This window comes from Diabrotica undecimpunctata, chromosome 5 (assembly GCF_040954645.1).
Source record: "Diabrotica undecimpunctata isolate CICGRU chromosome 5, icDiaUnde3, whole genome shotgun sequence".
NCBI lineage: Eukaryota > Metazoa > Arthropoda > Insecta > Coleoptera > Chrysomelidae > Diabrotica > Diabrotica undecimpunctata.
Genome location: NC_092807.1, coordinates 66,324,417 through 66,342,225, shown reverse-complemented (window position 1 = coordinate 66,342,225; position 17,809 = coordinate 66,324,417).

Below are 17,809 nucleotides of genomic sequence, written 5' to 3'. Positions count from 1 at the left end.
AGTCCAATCTTCTTTAAGCATATTTCAAATGCCTCACATTTGTTGCCAAAACTTAAAACTAAAATTTCATGCTATAGTTTTTAAATGTTACGCTCTAGTTATCGAATTTTATAGTGGCCAGTCAATGAAAGGATAGATTGTATTGATCTGGTGAGAATCATAAAAAATGACAAAAATCGGGCCACGTTTATTTATTTAACACCTTTATAAAATCGGAGTTTATTTGCGGCAAAATTCAAAAACTGCATACGAAAGCTGAACTCTTTACTTTTAAAACGCATTTGATTTTTGTTAATAGGTCATTTGAATCAAAAGATATCGAATGTTTACCGTCGAGCAGATATAAATTTTAGTGAACATGGATTTCGAGTGCGTAACTGGCATGCAAAATCGACGGTCGCTTCAAGCGTTGTTTCTTTATTCTTCATAAAAAAAATGCTTATTAACATTTTTGTTTAAAATTATCTCAGCTACATTTTTTATTTGAAACATTTTTTTCTACGGTGTACAGATTCTTGGTAAATCTATCTAAAATTTTGGCCAAAAAATAAAAAAAAATTTTTGGCCAAAATTTTTTATGTTTATTTTTTTATGTTGTGAATTAAACCATACATATAACCCCTTAATTTTCAGCTTTCTATTACCAACCCCTATTGTTTAATAGCCATATTAGCGTCACAGAGTTAGTTGCCATACTCCTTCGAAATCGCTTCACCGATTTTGATGAAATTTTATATTTATATTCGGTAGGTATCAGAATCGGTCGTGATCTATTTTTCATATTTCTAAGGGTTAAGGGTGGTCCATCCCAAGCATTTTTATTTTTTTGACAAAATATTTTATTTTTATTTTTTTATGCTGTGGCAGTAAAAATACTTACAACCCTTAATTTTCACCCTTCTATCACCAACCCCTATTTTTTAATTGCGAATTATTAGTGTCACAGAGTTAGTTCCCACACTTCTTCGAAACGGCTTTTTATGAAATTTTTTATGTTTTCGTTCAACTCAGTTGATACAGTTATAAATCAGAATGACAGTAGGATAGTCGACTATCCTACAGAGTTTTTGAATTCATTGGAATTGCCTGCACTATTCCCTTACAATTTACAATTAAAAGTAGGATCAGTTGTCATTATGCTGCGTAACATTTAATCAACCTCGACTGTGTAATGGAATGACACTGTTGAGTTTCCATGTTTCGCACATGGGCAATTATTCGCGTGTAGAAAAACCGTCGTCGTTGTATATTTATTTAACGTAAAAAAAATAAAAATATCGGAAAGCAATAAATTGATTCAACTTTTTTCATGTATAATAATTAATACACCTCGCTCCAATGAATTGTTACACTCTAACGTCATTTCAAGGAGTGGACAAGTCTCTCAGAATGGGTTTAATTAAATTTCTTGCAGGCTTTTCATACTGAATTGCGCGACTATTTTTTGTGTTTTTATTTTTTATGCGATAGTATAACCAAAGAATATAGGCGCTTATAGAAGGATCTTTCACTGTCATTTTTTAGTCTCGGCAATATTATAAAAAAGAAGCAGATGTTGATCAATATTTTAGTTCCTGATTTGTACCACTAAAGAGCGGTCATGTCAGCGCTATTACTGCCTCTAAAATATGAAAGAGTGGGGCAACAAATGCAACATTAGAGATTTGTATATATAGATACCGCGTGGTCGTAAATAGCATTAAATTTTTGCGTTTTATAAAATTTGTTGAAGAAAATAAAATATTATTTTAACTTTTAATTACTGAATCTTTTTAGAAAAAATATTGTGATACAAATTTTTAATTTAAATATGTACAAATCTACAAATAATATAAATAAAACTCTCTTCTTATAAACTATACATAAAATTAATTAAAAGTCAATCACTGGGAGAAAAAGCCCAAAAAAAAAACATAAAAACGAGCAAAACAAAAAAAAAAACAAAAATTATAGTTCAAGAATTTATTTTTATGGGGAATAATCCATTTTGAAAGCGATATTTCTCTTGCATGTAGGTATACTGTATATATTTAATTGTCAATAAGTTTCTTTCTCTAATGATATTTCTGCACATATTTGAACCGAAATATAGTCTGAAAATAGTCTAAACAGTTTAATGACAGGTCTTGAAAAAATGAAATTTTTTTAAATATTTCATAAGTTTTTGTACAGGAAAACAGTATAATAAAAAGTTACGTGACGGTTTTTCGTTGTGTTGAAACAAACCTATTTTTAATTCAAAGTAAGAAAACAGTCTAAGTTATTTACATGTAATAAAAAAAAAGAAATACTTTTAATATTGAAAATTTCATACCTTTTTAAGTTATAAAATTAAAAATTGAACAATGAACACCGCAAAGTAACTTTTTTTTTTTCATCTTGGAAAATTAGTTGTCATTTTCTTAATTTTGAATATTTTTGTACCAAAATGTCAGATAATACTCGTGAAAGATTGTACCATAATTTACTAATGTTATAAATAAATTTATATTAAACAGTTCTAAAAAAAATCTTAAAAATATGTTTAAAATATTGAAAATAAATCCGGCCCCCTAAGATACGGAAGAGTTTTAAGCACCTGTTTCTCCATCATCCCAACCTTTTGGAACTGTGTGGGAACTATGCATGTAAGTCTCATCAATAAAATATTTCTAAAAAAATGTGTGAAGTATTTTAAAATTATGAATTGGTTGCACATGTGAGTCCATTTTAGAAATAAATTACAGACTTACAATGTATTTTATTTAGCTTGAGACGACCGGTTTCGACCACTACAATGTTCTGGTCGTCTTCAGGTCACCGGACAAGTAAAATTTAAAATGCTGAAACCATTACATATAGTAACTTCAAACAGTTAAAACATTTTCATCAGGTTAAAAAGTGGCCGCAAATATTTTTAATTCAATTATTGGTAATTAATTTTTGAACAAAAATGTTATTTCTCTGATTTACTTTTTAAATAAAATTCGCTACTCATGACGTATATGCATGTTTTATATCAAATTAAAACTAATTTTTTAATATGATGATATAAGGTTGCCTAAGAAAAAATGGTCCCAAATTAGGATTGCCAGCTGTTAAAAATGCGAGGTTCAAACATAAGGTAAAATAGAGTTAGCACGCAACGACACTGGTTTGAAAAGTTATGCCTATCATGCCTATTCTATAAACTCATTTCGATGATAGAAGTAAGGAAAATCGAATAGAAGTTGCCAAGTGGAATAGAAATAGTCAAAATCGGTATTCCATAACTATTTTGAAATCTCTAAAATCGGAATAGTGAATAGAAATGATTTCGACAGTATTTACCGTGTCGAAATGAGTTTTCGATATCGAAATTGTACTTGATCTTGAGCCCATTTTAGTTTTATTTTGTTTTGAGGTTTATATTTTATACCTACTAAAAATAATTGATCAAGAACTTCGTTATGGCTTTACCATTAAATTTCGGCATCGGTCTTAGAATTAAAATTGAGGAAGAATTGCAAAAGTAAGTAGAACATTTATAACACGCTACAAAAGTGATATAATTGTTTTGTTTAAACTCTTTTTATACTTAGTTTCGTATGTAGGTAACTGTTTTCTGTTTATTTAGCAAAATATTCAACCTTCAAAGGCGCATTCTTAGGGATGCAAGTAATCGCTTTGAAATCTCTGAAGAAATATTTAAAGGTCTGTACCGTCTACCAAAGGAAATGGCCACGGATCTTATTAATAAAAAAGAATCTTTTTGACTGGACAGATCAGAATAATATATATGCTAAATAATTTGGAGGTAAATCAATCTCAATTAAATTTAAAAACTTACTAAAATACATAGTTTCATAATTTTAAATAAGGTATTTTTAGGTTTTATCACGATACACAAATACCGGTATGCTACTCAAGGAATAGAAATGTGAAATACTCCGACGCGCATGACGTCACCTGCGAAGCAACAATACAGGGTACTACTGTGTTCGGCATATAGGATTCCCTGTCCCGGTAGATGTATTTGTGCATCGTGCGGTAGCTAAATTGTTTTTACAAAGCCTCTCATTTCGATCTCTTTTTCTAGTGTTTAGTCTGTTTAGTTCAATCTTGTGTACAATTGACAAACATGCCGGGTTGTGCCGTAGCTAATTGTAAAAATTATAATGTCCCCACATATAAGATCACCAGTGACATGGGTATTGGAAATACTGCCCTTTGGTCTCAGCTGAGTGTTGGATATGATAAAAATTGATTTAATCACCCATGTGATAAATAGTTTTGTTTTTAAATAGTTTTATTTTTGAAGATCCTCCACATTTGGATCCAATTTGAACCAGATCGTGATTTTGTTATTGACAATAAAATAATCAACAATGATTACTTTGAAGCGCTAAATATATCGACTTCAGAATTGACAATTGCGCATAAATTGACACACATCTCTGTTTAAAAGGCTCTATGAGGCAAAGAGTGAACCCGCAGTTCAATTATTGTCAAATTCTGTAGCAAAAGCTATTAGTTATGCTGGAGAAAATGGACTTATGCCAAAAGATAGTTAGGTACTGGAACACGAAATTCATATGGTACAGATTTAGATAAGCAGGCACGTCTACTGGGTGAAATGTCAGAAATGGTCAATTTAATGCGGTTTGGTAAACATAAAGGACTTATTCCATTTCAAAAAAGAATATTGTCTACTAATAGATCTCTGAAAGAGTTACTTCCTTACCTACAAGCAAAATACAACGTTAACTATATTTTAACTTCGAAGTTGAATCAAGACGTGCTAGAGAACTTTTTTTCTTTTATTCGAGGAATGGGTGGTGCAAATGATCATTCTTCGCCAATAGATTTTAAATAGAGATTAAAGTGGTATATTTTAGGAAAACATTCGGCGGCGATCTTTACATAATGTCGCAATACTATTAAAGTTAGTGAATCTGGCGTAAGTAACAGCTCAATAGAAAGTTCTCAATTACCAAGCGATATTTCGGCGTCAGAAGATATTTGCTCGACACAAAAAAATGCTGTCTAATTTGGTAGAAAAAACTGAAGTTTCGAAAGAATCAGTTTGAAGAGGACAAAATACTTCAAAATACATTTATAGAAGCTCACTACTTGGAGGAGAATCATATAATTGACGATGAAATTTTGAAAGTCGCAGACAATTATAAGGTGAAAGAAAAAATTCATCGGGACTCTGTGAAGTATGTTGCTGGTTTTGTTGTATAAAAATTCAAGCATAAATATAGTTTAGGAAGCCCTACAAAATTATGAGACATATATGGAACCAGATTGGCTACAGACAATCTCTAGAGTTTCTCTTTTGTACCCAAACAAAGAAGTTTTTTAACTTCAAGAAATAAATTTTAATGATTAGTATAAAATTCAATAAATATTTATTATGAATTGTCGACCGGATTCATTACTGGAACATTGTAAATTAAGCTAATGTTGGAAAATGCAAGTCAAAGTTCGAAGATATTTTGTAACACATTCATTTAAAACAATTTTCTCTAATTTTAAATGTTAATTAAGTGATTCAGAAAGTGTTTTTAATATTTAACCATTCTACATTCTAAAGACATTATTATATTATTTTATGTAGAGAAACGTCGAAAAAAGTTGTTTTATTTTTCAATAATCAGAAAACCTATACCTACCCAAGAAAAATAAAAACATTGTAAACTACACAGTCATTTTATAATATAAAGTGCCAAATATTCATGCTTATATATATATATATATATATATATATACATATATATATATATATATGTATATATATATATATATATGTATATATATATATATATATATATATATATATATATATATATATATATATATATGTATATATATATTGATACGATTAGGGTTTATAGAAAATAATTTATAAGTTATATACTACATAATATTAGATATTTGGTTGTTTTAAATAAGTTATATACTAGAGAATTTAATAAAAATATATTTATGTGAGGGCATTTTTAATAAATTAGCATATAATAATTGTAAAAAGTTGTATTTTAGTAGTTATGATTTTGTAGATATTTTTAAGTGAGCCATGTGACTAGGCAACACACTATACCCTCCATTCCTAAATGTCATTTTAAGAATTTTACGAATATAAGTATTATATATAAGAATTATATTGTTTGCAATGTGTATTTATTAAATTAGAGTGTTAGTTACTAATTTGAATGTTTATTCTGATCTGAAAAGCCTAAATGTAAACAAAATTATTAATAGAAAAGAATGGAATTCTCTGGATCTCCGGAGATGGCCATGTTTGCGAAATGGTTTGTTCCAGAAAATTCAGACAAGTATTAAATAGAACTGAATAGAACATGATATCTTACGAGATGGTTCTGGAACATCCAAAAGATATAAATACCCGTGATTTGGATTCAAGATGGCAGTTTTTAGTTAGAAGTCAAGCAGTTTATTATGAAAGTTAGTAGAAGATAGACACAATTAATTAGTGAAGTCAATTGTTCACAGTTTTAGTAAATCAGTCAAGCAGTTTTATAAGAAATATGAAAGTTAGTTGGAGATAGTCCAATTGTTTAATATAGTGAGTTAAATGAAGATTAAAAATTATGCATATAATTTAATGCACATTTATAATTATACACAAATAATTATTGAAGATTAAAAAAAGTATATTGGAAGAAATTAAATTATATTATGGTTGGAGATTAGTATAAATCAACTTATAATAAGTGGATATTGGTATATTGAAAAGAAGAATAAATATAAATGCTGTTTGCTGGTTTGGTTGGTGGTGTATAAATGCTGGTGAAGAAAACTATATCTTAAATTGGTAGAAGCTGATAATTGGAAAAAGTAATTTCACAAAAAACAAGGATAACTGAAGTACGAAGACATTCAGTGGTGATTAGAATCTATATAGTAGAAAACAGTTCATTTAGGCATTCAGTGAAAGAAAGGTACAAAATTTTGTTAATATAATTTAGTTAATGTCATAACAATTTCAATTTTGAAGATAGTTTGTTTAAATTTAACATTGTCTATAGAATTTAATTAGTTTTATAAGAACATCAATTTAAAGATAGTTTATTTTAAATTTACATTAGCTAGGTTAGATATATATGTGTGTTTCATAATAGTTATAATAAAGATAATTTAAAAAAGTACTTACAAACTAATTCTTTGAGAACCGCGATAAAAACCCTATATATTATATTATTAAAAATACTCATTGCTCATCATTCAAACAAAAAAAAAACACATCATAACAATTTGGCACCCAACGCGGTGGCTCTCTATTTAAAAGAATTAGTTTGGGAAGATAAGTGCTCTCATATAATTAAATTAATTATCAGTAGAAAGAAAAAATTATAGATTTTATTTTTAATTATATTTGAACAAGTAAAGTCTCAAAATGTCTCAAGGAAAGAAAGGTACAAGAAGCAAAAAGAATGAAGATGTGGAAGTAGAAACACAACCTATACAAGAGGAGAGTTTAGTTCAAGTTCCACAAGATACTGCAGAAATGAATCCAGAAAGAGAGGAAAATGTCAATATGGCAGCTTTGATGTCATTAATGATGCAGATGAACAAGACAATGGAAGAGAATACGAAAAAAATGGAAGAGAATTCAAAAGAAATCAAAGAAGACATAAAAAAATTGGAAGAGAATTCAAAACAAGTCAAAGAAGACATAAAAAAATTGGAAGAGAATTCAAAAGAAGTCAAAGAAGACATAAAAAAATTGGAAGAGAATTCAAAACAAGTCAAAGAAGACATGAAAAAAATGGAACAGAAATTAGAAGAGAATTATAGAAAATTAGAAAAGAAAATAGAAGATAATAATAATAAAATTGTAAAACAAATAGAAAAACAAATGGATAAAAAACTTGAAGCTGCAGAGAAAAAAGTAGCAAATGAAATAAAAAATATAAGGAATGACTACAAGAAAAGGATAGAAAATGAGAGGACAGAAGTAAAGAGGATTATTCAAGATAATAAGATAGATATAGAACAGAAAATAGAGTTACAGAAATGTAACTTAGAAGTAAAAATTAACGAAGACAGGAGAAACACAGAAGAAAAATTAGACGATATACAACAAAATATCCAAATAAATTGTAATCAAATAAGAAATGTGGAACAGAGAATAGATGATATTTCACAAATGAGAGACATAGGGAGACCGTACTTAAATTTAACAAATGAGACTGGGATTAAATTCTCTGGTAATATAAAAAATTTGCATCCTAGAGTATACATAAATAGTTTAAAACATAAATTAAGATTTGTGAATAATATTAATGATATTAAAGATTATATTAGAATGACATTAAATGACAATGCAGCAACTTGGTTTGCTAGTATTGAGAATGATTTAGATAATTTTCAAACATTTGAAAATAAATTTTTAAATTATTATTGGGGTGAATTAGAGCAAGCCAAGTTTAGAGAAATTCTATATTTTGGAAAGTATAATCAAAATTTAAAATCAAATATGGTAGATTATGCATTGAAATTGATAACAGTTGCAAAATATTTAGAACCACCACTTAGAGAGGATGAAACAGTCTTAAATGTATCTAGACATTTTGATGCTGATGTTGTGCAGACCGTAACTGTACAAAATATTCAAACAATAGATAGTTTTATTAATTTTATTCAAAGAATACAAAGAGGCAATATGACAAGTAATAATAACAACAGAAAAAACAATAATAACTTTCAATATAATAAAAATGATAATCAACAATATAGACAACCATATAACAATAATACTAGGTATGGTAATAATTTACAAAATTTTAATAATAATAACAGTAATCAAATTAGACAAAATTGTAATAACAATACTAGTTATAATAGACAACATTTTAATAACAGTACTAATAATAATAGACAAGATTTTAACAATAGAAGAAATACAGAGCGACCTAACTATAACAGACAGGTAAATTGTGTTCGAAGGAATAGAAGCTGCGAAGACAGGGAACGAAGTAGTACAAGGCAGGAAAATGTGAGTAGAAGTCATAGTAGGGAAAGACATAGGACATCAGATCCAAGTGGTCAGATACAATCTGACAATTCTAATAATCAAAATTTTGTGCAGTAAACTTTCTGAATTACAAGTTAGGCCATTGCTATTATGAAAAACCTTCTGAATTTATTTCTCTAGATGAAGATAAAATTATTGAATCTATTAATTTAATTTATATAAATGCTTTGGCCAAAAATAAAATAATTAAAATTATGATAGATACTGGTTCAGAAAGTACTTTAGTCTCGGAGAATTTTATTTTTAATACATTAAAACTATCAGATATAATAAAGATTCCAAAAATTAAAATTGTTGGTGCAAATAATAAGAAGTTGGGTGAAATTGATAAACTAACCAATTTTAAAATTAATATTCTTAATAAAGAAATTAATATGCAAGGATTTATTGTCAAGGATTTATGTGTTGATATATTAATGGGAAATGATGAATTGGAAAAGAAGAAAGTAAAGATAGATTTTGAAAAAAAAAATGGTAACTTTGGAAGGGCAAATAATTAAATTTATGCATAAAGATGAGGTAGAAGAAGGAATAAGAGTTGATAGGATATTATTAAAAGAAAATAATGATGTTTATGAAGAAGAAATGTATTTTGATGATAGGGAAATGTCCCAAAAGAATGTAAAGAATAATTATTGTAGTGAATATTTAAGGAATGGAAATTTTAAGCAGATGGATGCCTACGAGGCGGAGTGCGTAAAATTGGAAGCAAGGAATAATGAGTACATAATGAAGAATAATTTTATTTGTAAAGAAGAAGATATGATAAAAGTTTTAAATTGCCCTGAAGAATATAAATCAATAGTCATTTCCATATTGCAGCAACACAAGGGACTTGTCAATAAAGAAAATAGAATTGCACAAAATTATATCCATAGTATAAAAGTTAAAGAAGAAAAAGATTTTAAAACAAAATCATACCAAATACCATATAAATACAGAGAAGAAGTAAACAAAACAATTAATAATATGTTAGAAGATGGGATCATTGAGAAGGCAAACACACGTTTTATTAACCCCATAGTAGTAGTACGAAAAAGATCAGGTGAAATCAGGTTATGTTTGGATGCAAGGAATATTAACAAGATTACTGAAAAGCAATTTGAAGCACCAATGAGTATAGATGGAATATTAGGAAGAATTACAGGAATGTCATTTTTCACTAAAATCGATTTACAGCATAGTTTCTGGTTAATACCTCTAGAAAGAAAAAGTAGACAGTATACAGGATTTCAGATAGATGGAGTAGTATATCAATTCAAAGTAGTACCATTTGGACTTCAATCATCTTGCAGTGCTCTATGTAGATGTCTTCATGATATTTTGGATCAATATGAACATTTTGTAATTCACTACATTGATGATATATTAATTTTTTCTAAAACGGCTGAAGATAATGAGAAACACCTAAAAATTATAATAAATAGATTAGACAAAGTTGGACTAAAAATAAATCAAGAAAAATGTACATTTTTTCAAAAAGAAGTCATATATCTAGGTTATAAACTTAACACTAAGGGAATCGAAATGGATCCAGAACGGACACAAGTCATTCAGGAATATAAAACACCACACAATTTAAGAACTTTAAGAGGATTCATTGGAATAATTAATTATTATAAAAGGATGATACCAGATCTAAGTATAAAAGAAATTCCATTACTTGAACTACTGAGAAAAGGTGTAAAATGGAGATGGGATCAGAGAAGAGAACTAGCATTCCAAGAGATTAAAAACATTTTTCTGTCAAATTTGAAAATATACTATCCTGACTACACACAGCCATTCATATTAAGAACAGATGCATCAATAGAGAGATTATCAGGGGTATTATTACAAATACATGATGGGGTCGAATACCCAATACAATTCATTTCAAGAATTACAAAGCCACATGAAAAGGGTTACTCAGTTTCAGAATTAGAACTAGCAAGTATAATACACTGTGTCACAAAATTAAGATTTTATTTGTTGGGTAATGAATTTACAATAGAAACAGATCACCAAGCTTTAACGTCTATATTAAATAACAAATATGGAAACAGTAGAATACATCGGTGGAGTCTAATATTGAGTGAATACTCATTTGAAATCAAATACATTTCTGGAAAATCCAATATAGTGGCAGATGCTTTATCAAGGTTAGAAAATACATCACAAAAAGGGCAGCGAACAATAAAAATTGGATTAAATCAATTAGTAGACAGTACTGGATTATATTCTAGAGAAGAAATTATAAGAGATCAGATCAATTTGAGTGAAAAACAAAAAGTCCTTAAGAAAGATGGAGTTTATTATAAAATAATAAATGGCATAGAAGTATATGTAATAACTAGAACTTTAGCAAAGAAAATATTGAAAAATTTACATAACAATTATATGCATATTGGTTCAAGAAAGCTATGGATGCTATTTAGGGACAATTATTTTGCAAAGAATGACATAAGTATAGCAAAAGAAATTACTACCCAATGCCCAATATGTCAACTAAACAAAGAAAAGAATTTCAAAAACCAGAACACATATAAATCTAATGTATATGAAAAACTAAATACAGTTTCCATGGATTTTATTTCAAATTTAGTTCTCAGTCCAACAAGAAAAAAGCATATACTAGTGATAGTTGATTTATATACAAAATTTATTAAACTATATCCCTGCTCTAGAACAAATGTTAAAACATTAAAATTATATATTAATCAATTTTTCGAAGAAATAGGACCATTTAGAAATTGCATAATAGATAATGCTACATATTTTAACAACCAAAAATTTCGGGCATTTTGTGAGAAAAAGGGAATCAACATTCATTTTACAAGTATCTGACATCCTCAGGCAAATCCTGCAGAAAGATATATTAAAGAAGTTATAAAATATTTAAGGATACTATGCCAAAACCAACATGAAACTTGGCAGCAACATATACCACAAGTAGAATATTTTTTAAATAATACACATAATTTGAATACAGAGGAAGTACCAGAATATTTAATGTTTGGCCATATAGGAAACAGAAAGTGGATTAGTGAATATAATCAGGATATGTTAGAACAAGTAATGCAGAAAGTGAATAACCGAATTAGGAGGAAAGCTGAAAAATATATCAGAAGACAAAATCGAAATATAAAAAAACCAATCACATTTCAAAAAGGAGACCTAGTGTTAATTCGTTCACTTAGAAAAAGTAATGTTAAAGAAAACCGTTGTAAGAAATTACAACCAATGTTTGAAGGTCCATATACAATTGAAAATCAGAATGGACTAAATAGTTATGTGTTAATAGATGCAGAGAACAGACTAAGAGGCATATTTCATATCAACGACATTTTTCAATATCATGAAGAGATTGAATAACATTTTCTATACCTTTAACACAAATATAATAACACTAATAACTTACTGATATATCCATTTTATTCAATAGACTTGATTTGTTAAATGGTAGATGGTAGATTTCATTATTTTGAATCAATTTGACATCATACTTGTTGAATTTTGTATATATGGAAATTAATTTGTACCCTAAAAATCATAATTTGGGGTTAGACACAAAATTGATACTATAATTGCTATAAAAATGTCTTTCTAATATAATAAAGTAAAAAAAAAAAAAAACTTACCAATTTATATTGATGAAAGTTATTTTGAATGGAAATAATTCCTAGATTTTGTCTATAAACAAACAGAACACCATATCGATTATATTTTAATTAAGGTTATATTTTATTCTCTGATATCGCATCCATTGCCCCATTTGACATGACAGTTTGACCATAGAATAGCCGAACTGTGCTCCGTTGTTCTCTGTTTTGATATAGACAGCGAACAGGGATGTATTTAACACATTTTAAATAAAAAAAAATTTGATTTATTAAATTTAATAAGGTATGAGAAAATTAATATTTAAAAAAATAATAAGTAAATTATTTATTTTAAATATTATTTTGGGGTATTGATACGATTAGGGTTTATAGAAAATAATTTATAAGTTATATACTACATAATATTAGATATTTGGTTGTTTTAAAGTTTTAAAGTTATATACTAGAGAATTTAATAAAAATATATTTATGTGAGGGCATTTTTAATAAATTAGCATATAATAATTGTAAAAAGTTGTATTTTAGTAGTTATGATTTTGTAGATATTTTTAAGTGAGCCATGTGACTAGGCAACACACTATACCCTCCATTCCTAAATGTCATTTTAAGAATTTTACGAATATAAGTGGGGTTATATTGTTTGAAATGTGTATTTATTAAATTAGAGTGTTAGTTACTAATTTGAATGTTTATTCTGATCTGAAAAGCCTAAATGTAAACAAAATTATTAATAGAAAAGAATGGAATTCTCTGGATCTCCGGAGATGGCCATGTTTGCGAAATGGTTTGTTCCAGAAAATTCAGACAAGTATTAAATAGAACTGAATAGAACATGATATCTTACGAGATGGTTCTGGAACATCCAAAAGATATAAATACCCGTGATTTGGATTCAAGATGGCAGTTTTTAGTTAGAAGTCAAGCAGTTTATTATGAAAGTTAGTAGAAGATAGACACAATTAATTAGTTAAGTCAATTGTTCACAGTTTTAGTAAATCAGTCAAGCAGTTTTATAAGAAATATGAAAGTTAGTTGGAGATAGTCCAATTGTTTAATATAGTGAGTTAAATGAAGATTAAAAATTATGCATATAATTTAATGCACATTTATAATTATACACAAATAATTATTGAAGATTAAAAAAAGTATATTGGAAGAAATTAAATTATATTATGGTTGGAGATTAGTATAAATCAACTTATAATAAGTGGATATTGGTATATTGAAAAGAAGAATAAATATAAATGCTGTTTGCTGGTTTGGTTGGTGGTGTATAAATGCTGGTGAAGAAAACTATATTTTAAATTGGTAGAAGCTGATAATTGGAAAAAGTAATTTCACAAAAAACAAGGATAACTGAAGTACGAAGACATTTAGTGGTGATTAGAATCTATATAGTAGAAAACAGTTCATTTAGGCATTCAGTGAAAGAAAGGTACAAAATTTTGTTAATATAATTTAGTTAATGTCATAACAATTTCAATTTTGAAGATAGTTTGTTTAAATTTAACATTGTCTATAGAATTTAATTAGTTTTATAAGAACATCAATTTAAAGATAGTTTATTTTAAATTTACATTAGCTAGGTTAGATATATATGTGTGTTTCATAATAGTTATAATAAAGATAATTTAAAAAAGTACTTACAAACTAATTCTTTGAGAACCGCGATAAAAACCCTATATATTATATTATTAAAAATACTCATTGCTCATCATTCAAACAAAAAAAAAACACATCATAACAATATATATATATATATATATATATATATATATATATATATATATATATATATATATATATATGTATATGTATATGTATGTATATGTATATATATATATATATATATATATATATATATATATATATATATTGATTTTGATTGCCTATACATTTGATATTAAGCGACTAACAGGGCAAGCGTCTGTGTTTTAATAGAAACTTTGCTTCGCACGTGATGTCACACAGTTCAAGAGAGATAGAGCTAGTGTACACAATAGCATACCGGTATTTGTGTATTCTGGGTTTTCTGTGCTTTACATTTTTATGTATAAGGAAATTATTAAAAAGTTGTTGGCCAAGACTTTTTGTTGGGTATGCGCCAGCCAATAGTTAGTCCCTGCATAAACAATATAAGTGAAATATTGTCAAATCACATTGGTCGAAAATACATAAAATTTGTTTTAAAAACAAATTTTATGTATTTTCCCAGCACAAAAAAAAGAAAACCGTTTGTTAACACAAGGGTAAATAATTTTGAAGCTATTAAGTCTTTTTCTAAAATGTGCTTAAAATTTTAGATTTATAAATAAATTTAACTTCAAATGAGTAATAAGGTGCATTGAGTGCACACACATTTCAATTGTTGCACCTTTGCGCCAAATTTGAAAATTTTAAATTGCAATTCAAGATATCCTGGATCCATGCATGATTCTGCTATTTGGACCATGTCTAATATTTTTCACCATATGGCACAAACATATGATAATGAGGAACGAGGATTCTGTTTATTAGGTTGGTTGGTTCAGTTGCCTTATTACACATTAAATTTCTAGGTGATTCTGGCTATCCTTTACAGCCGTGGTTACTAACACCAACAAAAGGTGCCTAACAAAATACTCCAGAAGGACGGTATGTTTTTGCACATAGTTCAGTAAGAAATTGCATTGAACGGTGCAACGTAGTGTTAAAAATGAAATTTCGTTGTCTATTAAAACACAGAGATCTACACTACAGTCATTGTAAAGCTGCTGAAATAATAAATGCATGCAGTGTGCTACACAATATTCTTGTTTCTCACAATATCGAACCAGAAGATCAACTTGGAGGCAAATGGAGGAAAATGTACAAGACAATAATTGTAAGTCTATTTGTATTTTATTCAAACTACTAAGCAATTACTAATAAGCGTAATAAAGTCTTGCATATTATTTTCAATAAGCATTCTAAACACTGAAAATAATCGTCCAATATATGTAGGTAGAAAAATTGTGGACAACATTGAAATTTATTTTTCTTACTGTGTCACTAGATGATAAATTTATTGCTGACCGCAGAGTTCAAAACCAATTAATAAGAAATTACTTCAATTAATATTTAACATTAAACTAGATATTTTTGAAAATATATACAATGTTATTTATTTTGGTAACTGTAATCTGCTAATGGGGTTTTCCTGTAATAAATAAATAAAATTTGTAAGGTGTAATTAAAAAAATAATAAAAACTACACAACATTAAACATTCTTTTATTAACAGAAAAAACCATTATATACATTAAAAATCGTAGTAAACAAAAATGTATCTGTTATAGATATATGGCAAAAATTACCTCAGTATATATACTTTTATATATATATATATATATATATATATATATATATATATATATATATATATATATATATATATATATATATATATATTTATATTTATACCCATTTTGACGTAGGATGCTGTCAACGGCTGTCATATCGACATCCGCCATTATCATTGTCTCTTCAGAAATCAACGTGTGTGTACCTCCATATTGTATAATGGAGTTGACTGCATAATGTAGTTTTTAATAATGTAGTCTATTATTCAATTTTAATCGGATTACACCGCATGTGTTTTATCATTATTTACCTCAACCTGTGCGTTGCAACCTATTTACAGTGAAGTAATTACGAAATGAAACCTTATTCTCGAGAATTCTATTTCCCACCTAACATCTTATAATATATATATATATATATATATATATATATATATATATATATATATATATATATATATATATATATATATATATATATATATATATATATATATATATATAAATGAGATATTAAAAGTCAGAGGTGCGCCAAGCAATTAATTAGCTAATTAATTAATTAATTAAACTTATTTAAATGATGCAATTATGATTTTATCACACTATTTAATTCTCTTATCTCAGGGTTATATTCGTGCTTCAATATCTATGCTTTACATCTGAGGTAAGGTCTAAAGAATACCGGAATAATAAAAAACATATATGATACAACATTATTTATTGAAATAAAATTCACACTCAAATATCTTCAACAAAAAATATCTAATATAATGATTATCAAAATTTTGTTCTACGTACGTGAACCTTCAAAAATTAATGTTATATACAATATAAATTAAAATTTCAAATCAAAATTGTTGTTCTAAATCTCCTGATCAAAATATTTCTATCTTTTCTAAAGCAATAAAAAAAAAACTTTTTTAATAAAGAAAAACTGACAAATGGTAAAAAAACTATCTCTCTGAAGATGAGTTGTCCAAATCCTTGTTCCTTGTAGCCTACACTATCTATTCTTAGCAGTTCCCTAGGTAATCAGCAATCTTACAACAAATTATTGCGAGCCTCTCGTTTTTAATGATGTCCTTCAAATGCACGTATCGTTCAAAAGATGCTAGCCTCTTCCCCTCTCGATAAACTGAATCTCTCGTTCCGGCCTGAACAGTGACTCTTGGAATATATAAGTAGAAAAGTTTAACTTACAATATTTTACTGGATCAGCTTCCGTCAGATACACTTCAAGAAAACTCACAAACATTCACTTCTAATGCTTACTATCACTTGGGAACCACCAGAGAACAACGACTGTTCGCCTTGCACCCTTGGAAAACAACTGATTATCTTTTCTCCCTCAAAAATCTAGCTAAACTCTCATTCCTACATACCAATCCCACTTTTTTCAATCTCCTCCAATCAAAGCTCGTCATACGTATCCCCATCTCTTCATTTAGATTACAAACAACAATTTTACCTACAATTATAAATTTCCTAAAAACTATTAACATGCTAATCGGTTTCTACAAATTCTTAAGAACTAACGGAGAAATATAATTTCTAAATATTCTATTCTATTGTCTTATTCACTGTACAAGTCCATTTGGAAAACCCGCTTCACTTAAGCTCACTCACGTCACTCGAATATATTTTACAAAGAAAATAATTTATGCATATCTTAAATTGTGTTTACTACAGGTCATTCAGGATAATGGATTTTCATTTCTTCGAAATATCTTTTATAGTTTATTAGTTGAATTACTTGAATTATTATATTTTGTACTTTGAAATATTTTAATATTTTCAATTTTACATAGCATAACAATAATATATAATAATATATATATAATATATATATATATATATATATATATA